Source organism: Balearica regulorum, chromosome 18 (assembly GCF_011004875.1).
Source record: "Balearica regulorum gibbericeps isolate bBalReg1 chromosome 18, bBalReg1.pri, whole genome shotgun sequence".
Lineage (NCBI taxonomy): Eukaryota > Metazoa > Chordata > Aves > Gruiformes > Gruidae > Balearica > Balearica regulorum.
This window is the reverse complement of record NC_046201.1, coordinates 4,891,449-4,909,486: the sequence shown is the minus strand read 5'-3', so window position 1 is coordinate 4,909,486 and position 18,038 is coordinate 4,891,449. Positions and strand designations below refer to the sequence as shown.

The 18,038-nt window shown below is 47.1% G+C and overlaps 1 long non-coding RNA gene across 1 annotated transcript in view; it reads left to right on the top strand.

Annotated features, from left to right (window-relative positions):
• Window positions 1-12,050: 12,050 nt before the first annotated feature.
• Window positions 12,051-18,038, top strand: part of LOC142604441 (uncharacterized) — a 64,350-nt gene continuing 58,362 nt past the window's right edge. Inside the window, exon 1 of the long non-coding RNA XR_012838322.1 lies at window positions 12,051-12,327. This is a non-coding gene — a long non-coding RNA (uncharacterized LOC142604441). The remainder of the gene's footprint in view (window positions 12,328-18,038) is intronic.

The window sequence follows — 18,038 nt, the reverse complement described above, 5'->3', positions numbered from 1 at the left end:
CTCCGGGTCCTCGCTGTGCTCCCGCGGACCCGCGCGGCGGGGAAGCCGTGGATCCCGGGGAGCGGAGCAGCAGAGCCAGCGGGTGGCCGCAATGCAATCCCCGTGGATTTCCACCGCGGTGCCCGCGGGCCTGTGCCGCAGAGCTGGTGGGGAGTCCACGGGCACACTGCTGAGCCCACGGGTGGCATCCATGCAGGCGGTGGGTTGCTTTCTCTGTAGGTGCTGGTTTTGATGTAATTCTCACACATAGAGCCCTTAAATGGTAGATGGAGGCCGAATCCTGGAATAAACAGATACAGCTATGAGAAGATTAGTGCAGTTGTACCGTTTACACCAGAACTGACTTTGATTGCTTGGTTCTTAATCCATAAAGCTGTGCAAAGTTTGACATGTGTGCAAGGGCGTTTCTACTGGCTCTGTATAACATCACTTTGATTATTGCTCCTTTTAGACAGCTTAAATATGTAAAGAATAGAGGTATTTCACCGCAAAATCACAATAGCCAGATATCTGGGAAGGGCTGAGGAACCTCTTCCAAACAACTAGCTGCTTCCTTTGATGCTTAGAAAAACTGGTTTTTGCTGTTTAATGTGCCACACTTAGCCTGGGACTGACTGGGTAGGAGGCTGTTTGTCTTTCTCAATGGATATTGGAAGCGTGCGTGTGTAAAGTATTTGGGGAGGTTTGTACAGTATGTTATTAACAAGCCACAAAAAAAGCCATAGTACATGTTGACAAAAACCAGGAAATGCAGTTTAGAACATGTTCAGAAAAATGTAGACACCATTTTACTTGGAAAATGCAGTGCTGTCAAAATCCTGTCTTAGAGGCTTTTGAGGATGAAAGTTCCAGCTTTGAAACACCCTACTTTGACTATTTGGGGTTTTTATTCTACAGTGTCTCACATCAGAATGTCAAACCAAAATGTTTCTAATGATTCAAAAGCCGTCTTGCAGCTTTTGCAGAGAATTTCAGAATTCTGTAGGTTTGTTTCTGGTTGAAACCAATTGTGAAACCAAGGTCCTCCCTGAAACAAGCTTGCCATCCAATAAACCCGAGCAGTTGAGTCTTGCCCAAACGTGTGCCATGAACCAAGGACTAAGAGCCAGGTATTTCAATAAAGCTTTGGCATTGCTGTTCTCTGTGGCCATAATGCATCCAGGCAGTTTACCAGTTGCTTAACTTCAGTCTCTGCAGAACCAGAATATTCGCTTCTAACTCCCGGGTGTCTTGTAAGGTCCTTCGCAGGCTCTTTGCCCAGCTCCTCGGGGAGGAGCCCCAGGAAAGGTCTGTGCCAGGACTAATGTTGTGCATCTTTACTCTTGGAACAAGCTCTCCTGCCCGGATCCTTTCTGTTCAGTAACACACAGTTCTGTGTGTGCCATCCTGCTAACGTTCTTGTCTTTAAGGCTCCCCAAGCTCTTCACATACACACTGATCCCAGGGCACAGATATTTTTTTTTCCAGTCTTCAGGACCATCCTTTTAGGGCTGTTGTTTTTGCACAGCACAGTCCTGGTGTGCAATACAGGCCCCTGCTCACCCCCAAAGTACAACTGAAAAATGATGTGTTGGTTGTAGTAGTCGAGAAAATCCAGAAGAACCCAAGGAGGTATTCCTGTACAGCAAAGAATGGGCGGAGGCCTTGCTGTAAACACATTTCAACAGGTAAAGCTTTTGGAGCGGTTTATCACCTCTGAAAAGTTCTGGCTGGCTTATTAGAAGGAATGGAGCTGTGCCTCTGGGCTCACACGTAAAGTTTACACCGCAGCAAGATGCTGTGCTGAGCCTCCTGGAGACAAACCACTGCCAGCCCTGGCTCAGGCGAGAGTGGAGGCCGCAGGTTACTTAAAATAAGAGTTCAGGATGTGAAAGTCTGGCCCCATGGTTCTCCTCTCTCTTTCTGGTGTCTCTGTCACCTGGTGCATGTGCTGTGCTTAGCCTGCCTCACTTGGGACAGGAGCACTGCACGGTTTGTTAACAAAGCTGGAAATCAACAGCTAGACCCCAACCGATGATGTAAATTAGCAGAGATCCGCTCAAGCTAACAAGACTGTGTCAGCTGACCCTGTGTGTGAGCAAAGTCCAGCCTAAAAATAAAATCCATATAAAATGCCCAGCTCATCGCATCTAAGCAGAGCTGATCCTGCTGCTCCCTCCCCTCCTGATTCACTGGCACGGGCACCGCTGGAGCTTTCAGTTCTCCTCACTCCCCTCTCTTTGGTGTCTCTGCGCCTTCACTTTTTGTGGGAGCTCCAGCACAGCAGGGTTGTCTGGAGGCAGATCACATGTTTTCTCACCGCCCAAATTCACGGCCCCCTCTGCTTACTCACTCAGGCAATAAATTTAATTTTGGCTTTAACTTAATAGCTGAAGTCCTGAAGTGCCAATGAACTTTAATCAAGATGGTTATGATCTGATCATAACTGTGCTGGAGATGGGTTTGGGTTTGGGTTTTTTTGGTGGATGAGGGAGAGTTGTTTATTTTGGACACAAGTCCTGACAAAAAACATAAAAAAATTTACATGCCCCATTTGAGTTGCTTTAAGATCTTTGATTTTTATTCCAGAAAATATTGACCAGCTTCCCTCTAAATATAATGCCTCTATTAAATGAGGAGTTATTTAATGAGGATTAAAATGACACCCCTTTTCATAACCTAATAAAAACACATTACAATTAATGTACTTAAAAGATGTGTTACTGCTGAAATCTTGGCCGTATTTACATACAGAATTTCCTGACGTTTCTGGTTTGACAAACCAGTTATTCAGAATCCAGACATCTTCATGACACCTTTAAAATAAGTATAAAAATGAATCAATTATAACAGCAGTATTTCTGAATTGTGTCTTATATATACTTCTGAGAGGCTGACAGGAAATGTTTGTTTTTGAAAGGCAAGATGTGAATGGGGACTAAAAGCATAATGTTCTTTGTTTGGATTATAATAATATTTTTAGTGCTTTGCAACTTTCCTGAGTGTCTGTCGCGTCATCCCTAGGGTCAAACTTCAGCAACTGAAAACCAGTGTGTTAGCAACACAGGCGGAGCTGTGTGTCTGGTGCAGAAATAGTAGTGAGATCATTTGAAAGCCTTGCTCAGACCTTGCTCTGTGGAGCCGGGCAGGGGGATTGTCCCAAAGGCTGTTCAGACCTGCCTGTCCTGTTAATAAAGTGTTGGATTGTCTTCCCAGCTCTCTTGCTTTTTGAGTATCCCTCCATGGGATCGCTGACACCTTTTTTTTTCTTTTTTTTTCTTTTTTTTTTTTAAAAAAGAAGGGGAAAAGAGCCCAAACCCAAGCTGTTAAACCTTGAACTTCGAAAGAAAAGACATGTGCCGAGTTGTGCAAAGAGAGCATGGTGTGCCAGGGGTGACCAGGCTGCCTGAGCCAGCTGGGCCATGTGTCGGCGAGAGCCCTTGCTCTCAGCGGTGCGGCTGGTGTGCCAGCAGCCGGGCCCTGCCTTTGTACATGGTAAACGACAGGGCCAAGCTGGGAGGATGCTCGGCGTCTGCGATGTGAAACTGCGGTAACGTTTCCTGCAGATTAGACAACTAAATGTACAAAGTATTTCGTAAAGCTGAGACTGCTGGTGAGACCACCTACAAACAATTGCAGGGAAGGCAGTGATCTTAGATGAGACGGGGGAACAGTGTTTGCAGTGTTGTCTGAATCCCAGATATATGGCTGAGTAAATTAACCCATGAGTAAATAAACCCCAAATTGTGGAAATCTTCACATGGCTACAGCAATGTGATTCCCATTTTCATTATGCCTGGAATTTAATGGACTGCTGAAGTTTGACCAAAAGGCATTTCTTGTGTCAAAATGAAAAATTACAGATCAAAAGGGTGACTTTGCAGACAAACATATCGATCTAAAGCCTGGGTGACACAGACTTCCTGGAAGAGAGCCCAGAAGCATGTCTGTGTTTAAAGTCAAATGGCTGTAGCCTTTTTACCACTGATGAATAAAAAATGTTTTTGTCTGCATGCTGAAGGCTCAAGCCGAAACAGAAATTACTCGATTTGTTCTGCCAGAGGAGCAGGTACGTGTTTGTGAATAGTAATCCATTGAATGCTGCAGTATTCAATAATTTTAAAAATGACAGTAAGATAGGAAATAAGAAATTTTTCCCCCCTCTGAAAATTCTGTTTATGGCAACTGTAGGAAAGGCAAAGCGAGTCTCCTCATTCTGTGCTCAAGTGGCAGAGTTACTGGTGACCTTCTCTAGCAACATGAGGAGGAGAGCAGTTGTGAAGTTCCTCTGTGAGGATCCCAGTTGTATTTTTGCTTTGGTACAGGAGTAGCAAGTCTTATAGGGGTCCAGTCCTGAGGATGCTACTGTCATCTATAATTAGATCCTAATGAAAAGGTCCGGGTGTGCCTCCCTGAGCAGGATGAATGAAGGGGTCAGCACAGCATGCTGCTGCTGCTCCCTTGAGAGCAAGGTGTAACGTCATGGGTGACGGCAGCAGGATTTTGTGAATGATCTCTGCGGGCACCCAGGAGAGGGAGCGGCAGTACTTACTGCCATGCTGGTGCAGTGCGGAGTGGTGACGGTGCCTTGGTTTCCCAAGGGAACCTGTGAAAACAGAATTTAAATGGAAAAATTGGTGCTGAATGGCAGTGACTGCTTCTGTGAAGCCCAGAAGATGCCAGCTGATGCTCAAGGCAGTGTGTCTGAAACAAACTTCAATTATGCAGGGAAGGAGGAGCAAGGGGGATGGATGGGAGATTCCTAATCTCATCTCCACAGTCTGTTTAGCCTCAGCAGCACAGGGCCTGCTGGTCACAGAAGCCCTGCTCCTCTCCTTCTTTCTCAGGTGCTTATTCATGGTTTTGACTGCATGAAAGAAACAGAGGCTCAGAGCCCAGGCCTGGAAGGTTTGTGCATGGGGGTTCTTATCCGTGTGAGTACCCACTGGCATTTACCACTGAGTGAAGTTTACTGCAGTGAGCAAGCTCTTGCAGGATGAAAGGCAGGAACATGAGTAAAGCTTTTATTATGACCTTGGTGTAAATTGGAAAAAAATATATATTGGAGCTGATGAAATTATATGTTTGTAAATGCAGTGCCATGAGAGCAGAGTCAGATGTTGGATTAATATAGCTTCTGACCTATTTATCCTCATATGAATCTCATATTATGGAGAATAATTTCCTTTGCATTTAGCACAATACAGCTCCACTGGCCTGGTGATTATGGTGACAAAGCCAGGCTTCAGAGTCCAGCCTGAGACATCATGTCAGCAGTGCAAAAAGCATCAACAGCAAACAGGACAAGAGGCAAAGGGCACAAACTGAAACACAGGAGGTTCCATCTGAACATCAGGAAACACTGAGCACTGGAACAAGTTGCCCATGGAAGTTGTGGAGTCTCCATCCTTGGACATATTCAAAAGTCATCTGGACGCAGTCCTGGGCAGCCTTCTATAGGTGACTCTGCTTGACCAGGGGGTGGACCGAATGACCTCCAGAGGTCCCTTCCAACCACAACCATTCTGTGAAACTCCTTTGAAGTTTGTACTGTTTGCTGCTACCTGAAAGGCCTGGGGTCAAACCTGCCCCTGTACTAACAGCAGTGACTTCTTTAGGGTGATGCTGTCTGTAACTGTGGCTTGCCATCTCGTTTGTGGCAGCAGAAATTCAAACTGTAGTGCTGAGGTGGTAAAATCATCTAAATTAAAGAATTTAAACTGCATGTGAATTCAAGGCAAGGACAGCCTGATACAGAATTTAGGGTTTACTATCTTTGAAGAAGCTATAATAAACTCATACGGGATGCTCAAGAACGAGATGGAGCCATCAGCTAGCATTGCAAATATGCCAGAGGGTTCTTGGGAGCCCCAGTCTGAAACTTTTGCATGTTATTGCTGGGCACTGTGGCCATCAGTTGAACCCAAAGGGTCATAAGAATTTGACAGCTTGTGCAGTTTGCACCATCACAGCTTTATTGGGACTGTGAGGATTATGCATCTGAATTGGTGGAATCCTTGTCACTAATTTTGCAGGGATTGTACCCAAGTTCAGACACATATTTCATTGTAGGAAAAGGAAAGCAGAAAGCACATGAGACTTTACTGGCGTAGCTGGGTTTAAAACCTCATTTCATACTCCTAGTGTGTAGACGGCAGGAATAATACTGCGACAGCATCTTTAATTTTAAGAAAGTAGCTTGTATAGGGCTGCAAACGCTGTCCATCTCAGCAGTCACTGCAATGCCTTGGTGCCTGTGTAAGACCTGTGCGGTGAGAAATGAGCTCCTGCTCTGAGCCCAAGCCCACTGCCTGTTAACCTCTGCTTGAGCTGAATTTCTGACTCCTGTCCTCTCATCACTCCGGGCCCAGCTGAAAGAGTACTTGTGAGCTACCAAATATAGAATGCACGCAGCCTATTTCACAACTGGAACTTGCAAATGCTGGAGTGGATTTCATGGACTGAAGCCCCCCAGGGAGGGAACATTACAGTAAATAATGTTAGTGCATTTGTTTAATCCCTGGGGATTGTGGAATGTAGGATTAAAGTGGGCTAAGGGGATTTCCCCATTGACAGCTGCTCCTCTGTGCACAAACACACACAATTTTTTTATATGTAACTTGTTCAGCCCCAAAGAATTTAAACTGCATATGGCACTGTGCATAACATGACTGTTGTTTCCACATCTGGTTACACATATCTGTCTTCCCCAGTAATTGTCTTTAATAGACACAATTGGGGATGAGGTAGTTGTACTAAGAAGAGACATAGCTCTGTGTTTGAACAGGAAACCATTATTTCTGAGCTTAATCATAGCTCGTTAGTCCTGTGATTTTCTCCTCTCCCCCATATACACACGAGCACACGTGCTTTAAATATGAAGGCCCCATTTATGGTGGGGCATTCATCTCGTATTGAAAATTTGCAGAGGTTCTTTGGACGGGCAGAGCCTTGGCTAGTGAGCAGAGAACAAGGCCATGTCTGAGTGGTGACCAGAGGCTGGAACTCACTGGTGTTACGTGGGTGTTCAGAACTGAACAACCAGGTCACAGTAAGTATCTCAGAAGCACTGCAGTTTCTATAACTCCTTAATGGACTTGGCTGCTCAATGTTCCTGCAGAGGTACACGGGGTCATGCCAGCTCCTTGCAGCACATTGTATTTGCACATCTCAGAACTTTTAATCATAAACTTGCTATTCCTATTGTTCTGATTAAAATAAACCCAAATAAATCTGCTTCTGGGTCTCTGGCGTGCATTCATATTTTCAGGTGAAGACCAGTGAATTTCATCCTGTGCCAGCAGTGGAGTTTCAATTATTTCTCTCACTATATTGTCTTCAAGTTTAATTTCTTTGACAATCTAGTCTCTTTGTCAACAAGGTCTGATGCTGAAATACCAAGCTGTTGGCCGTAAGCCACGCTTGCTTACATGCTGCTTAGTACCACACGCTGGAAAGTTAACAAATCAGTGGATCTGCTTTCAGAGAAGGGTATTGCACAAGGATAGGCAGGATCGAGAAAGAAAAGCTCAGATTAATGCATGCATTCAGCTAGACCAAACTGTGTCCACAGGGTGTAAGCATGTCCCAGTCAGCAACATGCAGTCCAGTCTCCCACCCACAGAAGCTCCCTCTTCACTTTGGAGGTATCACACCAGTCTTCCACTTTGTGAAGCCTTGTGGAGACCTATAAAGAAGCCACTACATCTGGTTTGTGGCTCTTGTAAAAATGTTTTCTTTTTTCCAAACAGGGCTATTTTAAGAAGTGATAGAATCTATTGTTCCATAGTTATTGTTCTGGGCTATTGTTGGTCTAATGTTATTAATATATTAGCCGTTTGGCTGCCAAACGCCTTGAAACAAACTGCTTATGTTTATTTTTAGAATTGTGAAAGTTGTGATGCTTTACAACTTGATACGCTTGTGATTACATCTGAACTGAATGTAGAGCTAATCCTCTTCCCAGCTCCCATCCAGACAGGGGCTGTAGTCATGCGTTCCCAGCACACGGTTCTGCACACCATGGAGAGCAGCCAGCAGGTATTTGTGAGAGGAGATGAAGTCCAAAGACCTGACCTTCTCAGGTATGGAAATACCTCCTGCCAAGGGAAGACTTGCCTGAAATGTGCCTTATCCAGTTACCACCAGAGGACTGCCAGTGCCGTCAGTGGAAGTGGGAGCGTGCTGCCAGCAGCTGAGCACGTCTTGTGGGATTGGACTCCCTGCATAAGGGCTCCAGCTGAGCAAAAATGTTGTGTGAAAGTCTTGCCCTGCTCTCATGGAAATTAAGAGGTGCTTCACATCAGTACCAGCGGAGGCAAGATGAAGACAAGAGGCAACATGTATGAAGCTGCTGAAAATAGCAGATTTTACAGTTGGTCAGGACATCAGCTAAGCACTATGCCATCAGCTTAATTAAGAAGAAACTTCTCTATTCCCTGGCTTGCTCTCTGCCTTCCATACGTGTAGGTATATTATTTGCTATGAATGTGTTGTGCTCAGCATTGGTCTGGAGCTCTTTGATACAGCCAAAAAGCAAGAACAGTATTAAAAAAAAAAAAAGAGAATGAGAATATGAGGTTGGCAGATGTAACTTGCAGTCTCTGTAAGAGTAATAGTCTTTTAATTTCTAAAAGCTGTTGAGGCCTTTTCTTGTTCAACCCAAGTGATTTCTACAGCATCCATGCCCTTCACCAGAGAAGAGGTTAGTGTCTTTACACAGTTTTTGGAAGTCTGAATTTCTACCAGTACTCACTGAGCATCATCACTGCAGAACAAACTATTGGGTGTCACCATTCCAGATGGTCAAGAAATTCTTCATTTCTGTACCTTCCACCAGTATGTCTTATTTCCAAAATGCTCATACAACTTCTTCCCTTTTTCAAACCTTTTTGCCCATCGTCCATGATTCACTTTGCATTCTACTATTGGTTTTAAACAACATGTTCCTTGGCTCTAAATATTCATTAGGCTTCCAGCCAAGGAACACGTTCTTCTGTGTAGAGGATGGCTTTGCAGTGTTGAGCGAGAGCAGTTACATGAGAGATCAAGTTCTCTCTGTCACATTCTATCCGCACAAGCCAGGTAGAGTCACTTGCCACACCCATAATAATGCTGATACCATAAAGCTCTGAGTACACAAAGGCTTCTAGCGCAGCCTGCATACATGTGCCTGTCTTATGTGGCTTCTGTATAGACACCGGAAAAAAAAAAATCCAGTATAGACAGTAGGGATGTGCATTTGTGTCCTGCTGAACCCAAATATTTAGAAGATGAGTCCTCTGGATGCTGGCTTTCATTTTTGTTAGCTTTAGCTCTTGAAGCCCAGTTTGGAGCTTCTTGCTTAGCTGAGGTTTTCCTACCAGGTACAGAAGATACGATGGAGACATTCCCATGTGTTGGTAATCCTGTCCCATCATGTAAACTCATTCTAGTCTGCATCTCTTGTGGGCCTGCTGCTCAACTCAATGGAGCTGTGTTCCTGCTGTGATCTTCAGTGAACGTCACCCTGATTGCTGACATCTCACAGGAACAGTGAGTGATCTCTTCTGTCTTTGTAGGACAAAACCTTGCAAGCCATACCTTATGTTTCTGGTGGCTTCAACATGCTGCTGGACTGATAACTACTTTGCTATCACACCAGAGTTCGTGCAAAGAACTGAAGCTCTCTGTGATACGTGCGTGTTTTGTCCCCTTTTCCACAGTTTGGCACACAAAGGATCTGTAGCCTGTAGCAAAGATTAAAGGGAGGTGCAGTAACTGTCCAACCCCCTATGACCTGTGGGCAGAGCCCACACATGCTGGGTTGGTATCCAAAGCATATAAAAGTTTCATTCCAAAAAGTCCAGAAAGCTGAAAAACATGAGGCGGGTGTGGATGTGCAGGGGAATAATGCAAGACCAAAAAAGCAGGAAGAAAGAAAATTCTCTTTTTCATGGCATTTCAGCTGTCCCTCGTGACCTGACCTGACATTACTGAGGGCCTTGTGGTGTTCTCTTAAAACACTTTTTTTTAACCGCATACGTGGATAAATGAGTGGGTCTTTACAAAACCTTTATAGATTATATGCATTGTATAGCTGTCTTTGTGCCCAGGTTTTCTCGATCGTACAGATATGTTCACCCAGCCTCACTGGATACGTAAATGAAAAGATGCTGGATGCACAGGAGGGTACAGTGTGTCCTCCGACATCCCCGTGACAGAGACGAGGTATCTGCCTGGCTACCTCGAGGCATGCAGGAGAAGGCTGGACACACAGGGACGTGTACAGGGAGATGTCCAGGGAGACGCTGGCTATGAGCAGACAGGGTACCAGGGAGGCGTGAGGAGGGGGTGCCGCCGGCAGCAGCCCGCTGGGGCAGTGATCTCCGGGGTGATCCCCAAGGCTCGCGGTGCGGCCGAGGGTCTTCCAGCGTTTGTACGAGCGCGGGGGGAGGCGGCGGCACCCCCGCGGGGCAGCCCAGCAGGCGCGGCTTCCTCGGCGTGGCCTTCGCGGCCGGACAGCCCCGCCGAGCCCGCTCCTCCGGGCCCGCTCCTCCGCGCCCGCCCCAGCGCATCCCCCCGGCCCGGCGCGGCCCCCGCCCCGCACCAGCCGCGGCCGGCGGGGAGCGGCCCGCCAGGGGGCGCCCTCCACCCTCGGTGGGCCGCGGGGCGCGCAGGTCGGCGCGGCGGGGCTGCCCCGGCGGAGGCGCCGGCGGGAGGAGCGCGGAGAAGGGCGGGAGGCGACCGGCTGCGCGGCGGCGGGACGGCGGCGGGCACCGCGGCGCCCATTTCCTGCCTTGTGAGAGGCCGGATGGGCCAGCGGAGCGTCGGGGAGGGCAGGGGGTGGGGAGGGCAGCCTGGGAGAGCCTCCAGATCTGCCGAGCTGGGTTGCAGCGGGAGCTGCCCGGCGTAGGGGTGGGGACTGGCCGCTTCCTTAAACGGCGCGGGAGCGGCGGGGAGCGGCGGAGCGGGTCTGCACCCCCTCCCCGGTGCGCCGGGTCGCGCCGACCCTCCCGGGACGCGGCCGCAACACGTGGAGCAAACTTTCGAGGGATGTGTGTCTGCCGCCGGACAGAAACTCCACCGCATCGGGATTGCGCCTTAATCTTGCACGGAGCAGCTCGCCTCTGTCTGGTTTGATGGTTTTTGGGTGTTAGTTTTTTTTAATTGCTGCTTTTCGGTGTTTCGGCTTTTTTTTCTCTCTCTTTTCCCTACTTCTCTTCTGCTGCTTGTTGGGTCGGGACTTTTTAAGCTCGTTGGGGCCAACGCAGCGTTTGAAAAGCCGAGAGAAATGTTGCAATGTCCCTTGTGGCAACGATTTTTTTTTTTTTTTTAATTTTGCCTTTTGCAAGAGCAAAGAGAAAGGGTGGAAAAAAAATCACAACGCGATCAATACCAGCTTAAATACCGTCTGTGAACAACCGGGTTGTGGGAGGCAGGAGAAGGGGGACCGCGGTCGCCCGCTGCTTCTCCCGACTTGGTTGTAGTTCAGCCCAAGTCCTTCCTCTGCGTAATCCCGAGGACCTGCGGGTCTGGGCAGGGGAGGCGGCCGCAGAGTCCCTCCAGAGTCCCTTTCCCGTGCTCCCTCCTCACTCAGAGCAGGTAACGGAGAGGCTCCGGCTTTTTTGGCCGTTTGAACCGTAACGGGGTGTTTTCGCTTCCCCTCTCCCCGTGTACGAAGTTCCCGCAGGAGCGGGCTCGGGCTCGGCGGTGCCGAGTCACGATGCGCTGCGGGGCCCGGCCCGGGGGGCTGCGGGCCCGGCCCGAGGTGCGGGGCTGGCTCCGGGGCGTCCGCGGCTCTGGGGTCCGGGGCCGGCCGCCTCGCCCCGCCGCGGGCCGGGCCAGCTCGCAAGGTCGGGGAGGGGGCGGCGCGGATCTGAGCCTCCCCCCGGCCGGGGGCGGTGGCGGCTGCCGAGGGGTTGGCCCCGCTCCGGCGGGGTCCCCGGTGGCCCCGGGGCGGGGGCCGGGGGCTCTGCGCTGGCGGTGGGCACCGGTCGGAGAGGGGAGTTAATTAAAAAATAGTAGTAAGAAATCGCAGCCTGCGCCTGATGGGTGAGTTGAGGGCTGGGTCTTTGCGGGCGAGATGAGAGGTTTGTGTCTTCAACTGGCCTACAAAGTCCCAGTTCTCGGCTCCCAGAACCTGCCGGGCTCGCAGCGGGCGAAGACGGAGCGCGGCGGCGCCGCTGCCCGGGGCCGCTCCCGCCGGGACGCGGGGGCCCGGCCCGGCGGGGTACCGGCGGGCGTTACTCGGGCGGCTCTCGCCGCCGTGCCCGGGGCCGCCGCTTTCCCGGCGCTGGGGCCGGCGGGTGTCCCCGGCTCGCCGCGGGCGGGCCGTAGGAAGGGGACGGAGCTGGTTCTCCGCGAACCGTAAGTGCATTTTGGTTTCTTCCACCTCCGAAAGGGCCTTAAACGTGCGCGTCTTACCGGTGCTGGCCGCCATCCCCGCGGCTTCCCTGCGGGCCCCGACGTGCCCGGCCGCGGCCGGCTCCCGGCTCGCAGGACGCTGTGCCCGGGCCCAGCCTTAGCAGGGAGTGAGCGCCCGGGTTTCGCTCCTGCGAGGCCATGTGCATCCTTCTCGCCGCTTTCACTTTCAGAAAACACATCTGTTTTCTTTTTCCTCCTTCTCTCCCCCCCCCCCTTTTTTTTTTTAATAGATCTAGTCACATACATACCAAGTGGCCTGGCTCCCAGTAATTCTCTTCTTATTCACCTAAGTGCTTTTACCTCCCACCCTTCCCATGTTCCTTGTTATTTGTCTTCGATTTCGATTCGGCACATTGCACTTCTGGAGACGTTGGTTTGTACTCCTTCTTTGGGCACAGTATATATACAACTCTGTGTGTGTATATTACTGTTTGCTTATATAGCATTGTATTTATAACTTCTGTGCCCTTCTGTGTTATTACATTAGATTTTAAGTTCTTAGATTAGAATTATTTTGAGGGTCCTCATAATTTTTTTTAAATTTATGTAGGGATGTTTTTACTTCTGTCTTGTCAATGATATTGACCTGGAATCAGGAAAAAGGCCAAGTGGCAGCAGTATTCTCATGGCTAAGGTCTATAAAAGCAAATGGAAAGTTAAAATCTTCTTGTTTTGTTTTTTTGAGCCACTTAGAATTTAATTCTGTCTCTGATGTAGCATTGCAGGAGTCCACATTCTGCATGTGTGTACACAGACATTTACAGACTCCATACAACTTTTACACTCTGACCCCATGAGATTTTTGCAAACAAACCCTGTTTTCAGTGCTATATTCTGTAGCATTTGCCCATAAAAATAACAATATTTACTCTGTTTCACAATTAAGAAAAATTTGCAATTGATATTACAGTCCTCGGCATAATTTTTTCTTCTTGAGCCCTCTATATCCAAACATTTGTGTGCAGCATACTAAAATGTATTTTAATAGCTATTCCTCTGACATGCGTCAGGGCATGCAGACCTTGATCTATCAGAATTATTTCCTATGTGCAGTCCCCCCAGTTGCCTGTTTGACTTCAGGGACAGCAGCCATAGTCAGGTCTGCCCTAGGCCTGTTCTCTTTATAAACCTATTTATATGTACTGGTTGGGAGCTTTTTTTGAAACCAAAATTTAAAGGAAGCTTTTTCACACCTTTCTTTTCCCCGCATGCCCATTTTTCCAAAGACCTCTGTCTAGCAGCCACAAAAAGGAAAAGTGTGTGAAAGTGAGGAGTAAAGGCAAAAATACTGTTAGCCTTTTAGGAGAGAACACCATTAGAGACCGTTCTGCTGGGCTATTTGCAGCCCTCTTCTCCCTGCAGATCTGTAGCTCTTAACGAAATTAATCTGTAGTGAAATCACAGAAATGTGATTCTAATCATCCGCCCTGGAACAAGACGAAGCTACAAGAAGACGAGCATAGTGTAAAAATACTTTGAGCACGCGGAGCGTATCATTAACATTAAAACCTGATGGTGTGAAAGGGGGAAACGGGGAGTAGATTTCTGTGCCTCTTTAGCATGTTCCTTCCAACTTCTTGTATGACTTCTTAGGTATCACTGGCAAGCAGCGATTTTTGTTGAGGTTGTTTGTGTTGCCGTTCAGGCTCTTGGAATAGCTGGTAGGCTAAACCGAAGTTTTCCCTTTCATAGGAGATTTTCTTAATTGTGGTTTGCTTTGTAAAGCTGGGTAAACTGCTAGGTTTAGCTTTTGCCAGGTTTAACATAATCTGGAAATTTTTTTACAGCAACAATTGGTTTCTTCCTGCCTTTAAATAACTCTGGCAAGTTTTGTCCCCCCAAAACCTATTTTGGAGCACTCTGTAGCATAATTTGAGTTACTATCTTTTGATATGAGGGTATCATTCAAGATCCAGTTGAAGCCTGGCTTCTGTACGGAGTGAGTGCTCAGCATTTTATGGTCATCAGGACTCATTAAATGTATTCATTTGAGCTTCCAACTCCCTAGTCACTTTTAGAAATCTTTTTTCTTAATGACATTTGCCAAGGTAAAAGGACACATTTTTTTCAAGCAACATTCATCTGTCTGAACTAGTGTGGATGGAGTTGTTTATAGCTGCTAGAACTCTGTTGACAGACTTGCTGATACCAGGAATGTATTTTTTTTCTCCATTCATCTACATTTTTAGCGATTATTTAGATCATAGCTGCACACACCACACTGACAGGCGCTTTCCAACTTCTGATTGTGCCCCAAAGAACATACAGTGTAATGCAGATGTGTTTCTCAGCATCTGTTTCACACTGTTCAGTTTAAACATTCTCTCTGAATTAAAGTTCAGGCTGGAAGGGAACATTCCCTCATGCCCCAGATGACTTTTTGTGGGTCAAATTACAAAGTAAAAATATTTTATTTTTAAATAATATTGCTCTGAAGGCTGGGTTGGGGGTAGGCCACAGTTTAGCACTTTCCAAATGCTAAAGAAGATCGTTCAAGCTTCTGCAAGTTGTGGACAAGCTCTTAAATTACTGTTTTAGCTCTGAAGCTTTCATAATGTCCTTTGCTCTCTGGGATGCAGACTCAGTTATTCCCCCCTTCCCCGGTTAATAATGGGGCTTTGTTTTATTTTCACTTCTAAACTTTATGCCTCTCTTGCTAATCTTTCTGTGTGTACAAATATGCTTTCTTCGTCAGTCAGACTTGGCAATACTTAGGCCACACTAAACTAGTTCTGGGCAGTACAGCAAGGCTCTCTATTTATCAGGGCCTTTCCGGGGAAGTTTATTACACTGTAGGAGTGACATTTTCAGCCTTCTGAAAGAGTTGGTAAATATTTGGCAGGTTCTACTCCTTCAACAAAAAAAGGGCCATATTTCATCTGTGATAAGGCCTGAAAGAAAACTATCTAGGCATTAAGAGCTTGAGTTGTTGGGCAGAAGGGTGGGGTTCGTGCGGGATATTCTTTGAATTGCATTGAGTGAAGTCAAATGTTTGCCTGCAATTTAGGAACCGCTGTTCCTCTATGTTTGCAAATAGAGACCTTCAAGCCAGGGCTGTATTTTAAGTTGCAGGAGGGCACAGAGCATAGCAAGTCTGCGGTGTCTGGGTTACAAATATACGTAATAAGGGGCAGGTTAGCAGGCATGCTCTGAATCTGTCAGCTCTCTTGTTCAGTACAGACCTTTCACAGAAGCCTGGACATGCTTGTGTTAGAGCCTTGTGCCCTAGCAAGTACTAAATTTCGTAAGAATGAAGCATCCAGTGTGCACCCAGCTTGCAGACGCTTTCCCCTCTGCTCTTGGCCCCATCCGCAGATGGCAAACCCTGAGCTCGAGGTGTGCTCTGTGCCAGCTCCCGCTGCAGGCCAGCTCTTAAGCATACAGAGGCAAACCAGACGTGGAAGAGAATGTGATTTTTTCCCTTCCCACTGCTGGCCTGCTTGAGAAAATCCTTCCAGCTCTTGCTGATTTCATCACTTCCCTTCTTGGGGACCCAAAAGTGACAGATCCCAGAGAGGAGAGGAGCAGGGCAGGAGAGCCTAGAAGAGGCTGCAGAGTGGCTCGTGCTGGTCCGCAGGTGGGGACACCCCTCTGAGGCTTCAGCCCCTTCCTGCAGCCCAAGTGACATCCCTGCGAAACGAGAAGGATTGGTGGCATCTGCATGGCTTTCGCAAGGCACAGTGCTGTCTCCCTTTGCCGGGTATGATCTTTGCTTGGTAGAGGGGTTTCTGCTTTCTGCCGAGGTTCAGTCGCTTTGGGGGAGCGAGTGGAAAGGGGGTGTATGCATGTGGTGGTACTAACAAGAGGATTACAACTGCTAGGATCTCAAAGAGGGGAGTGTCTGATGCTGGGGTAGGGAAATCCTTGCTGAGGGCAGAATAGGTCTTTCAAATCCCGTTGCCAGTCTGCACATTCATGTGAACCTTAGTGTGAGCCAGCAACAGTGTGGAAAAGAAATCATGTGGCTGCAGACTGAAGGAAATGAGCCGGGGTGATGCTGGTCCGGAGACAGCTTCCTCTTCCCTGCCTAACTGATGGACTGTGGATTCATGGCATATTTCTTTAGCACTGAATAATCAAAATATTTCCAAGACATTGCTTGGTAGATTTGGTTTCGTATAGACTTCTTGGATTTTATTTGGATCTTAGTAGCCTGTCAGTTTAGGAGGGTTAGGCTGATGGTTTTTTCCCCTTCTGTAGCAGCAGACCTTTTGTTCTTCCTCTCCTTTGGCAGAAAGTGCTTCACGGTGTCCTGAACATCCACGTGGGTGGATGATGTGCCCACATTCCATGGCATCATGCACAATTTCAGTATTTTCTCAATACAGATTTGTTAGTGACACAATTTATAGGTCCAGGACTGGAGTCTTGACTCCTAGATTGTGCCTGCTAGTGTTGTCATTCATTATTATTATTTTTATTACAAAGCATCCCATCTGACCAAGGCTTTGGAGTCTTGCTCAGACAGTTACAGTACACTACTCAGACAGTTGCAGTGCAGATGACAGACCACGGAGGAATGCACACTGCTTCAGGCATTATTTTGAGGAGCAAACATTACCCTAAAGTGTCCGACCTGGTGAAAGGGTCAGTCCCTGTACAACTGGAGGTAGGGCAGGGACTCCTCCCGTCCTTTTCCTGGTGAAATCTTGATTAAATGAAATAGTGGCATACCAGTTCTTACAGCTGTTTTGAATCTCTCGAAAAGCACTTTTTTTTTTTTTTTTCAGTTCTAAGTATGGAATTTCCTCAAACTATAAAATTTGAAAGCAGATTTCATTCAGCAAGATGGCTTTGCATGATAACTTTTTAAATATTGTGAGGAACACAATTTAAAACACTTTAATTCAATCAGCAGCCTGTAGGAACTAATCTACAAGTGGCCCAAAGGCCTGCTAAAATTAGTCATGGTTTTATGTTTTTGGAAAAAAAATTCTTTAGGAGTGGCTCTGTTGCTTTACAAAGAACAGGGCTTTTGAATGCGATACTGTCAATAGGGTTAAATTCAAATATGCAAGTGCCGTAGTTTAAGGAATAAATTCCAGAAGCTGTTTAACGCTCAGCTTCGTTACAGAGCAACGATCAGGTTGGGTTAGGCAGAATTGCCGTATGCTGCAACATCTGGAATAATATCACATTTCCCCAAAACGGAATTTTCTTTCAGAGCAGCAGCAATTGCTGATATTTGAGAGGGTGGAGCTAGCAGCAACCTACAAATGCTGGAAAATGAATTAAGAATTTATAGAGTGAAATATTGAGACTTTGTCAGGAATCGTGATTTTGATTATGATCTCTTGTTTAAAACATCAGCTCATTCTGAGAACTGGGACTTTCCAGGCTGCGGTGCTTGGTAGGACAGTTTACGCTGGGGCCAGGAGCTTGGCTCCTTGGCGCTTCGCTTTTTAGTCTTTTGATGAATTCCAGTGAAACAAGTTGTGGCAAACTGATTTGGAGCTTTGGAGCCAGAATATGCATGAAAAATCTTGTATGAAAAGAGAGATTGTTTCATAAAGAAGAATTTGAATATGGTTCAGTTAAAGTATGCTTGATTTAAAACTGTAAATGCTATTTTGATATTTTATGAAAGATAAAAGTTTCCTCAATTCTAGCATTATGGGTGTATTTTACACCCGAAGGATACTATAAAAGTAGAC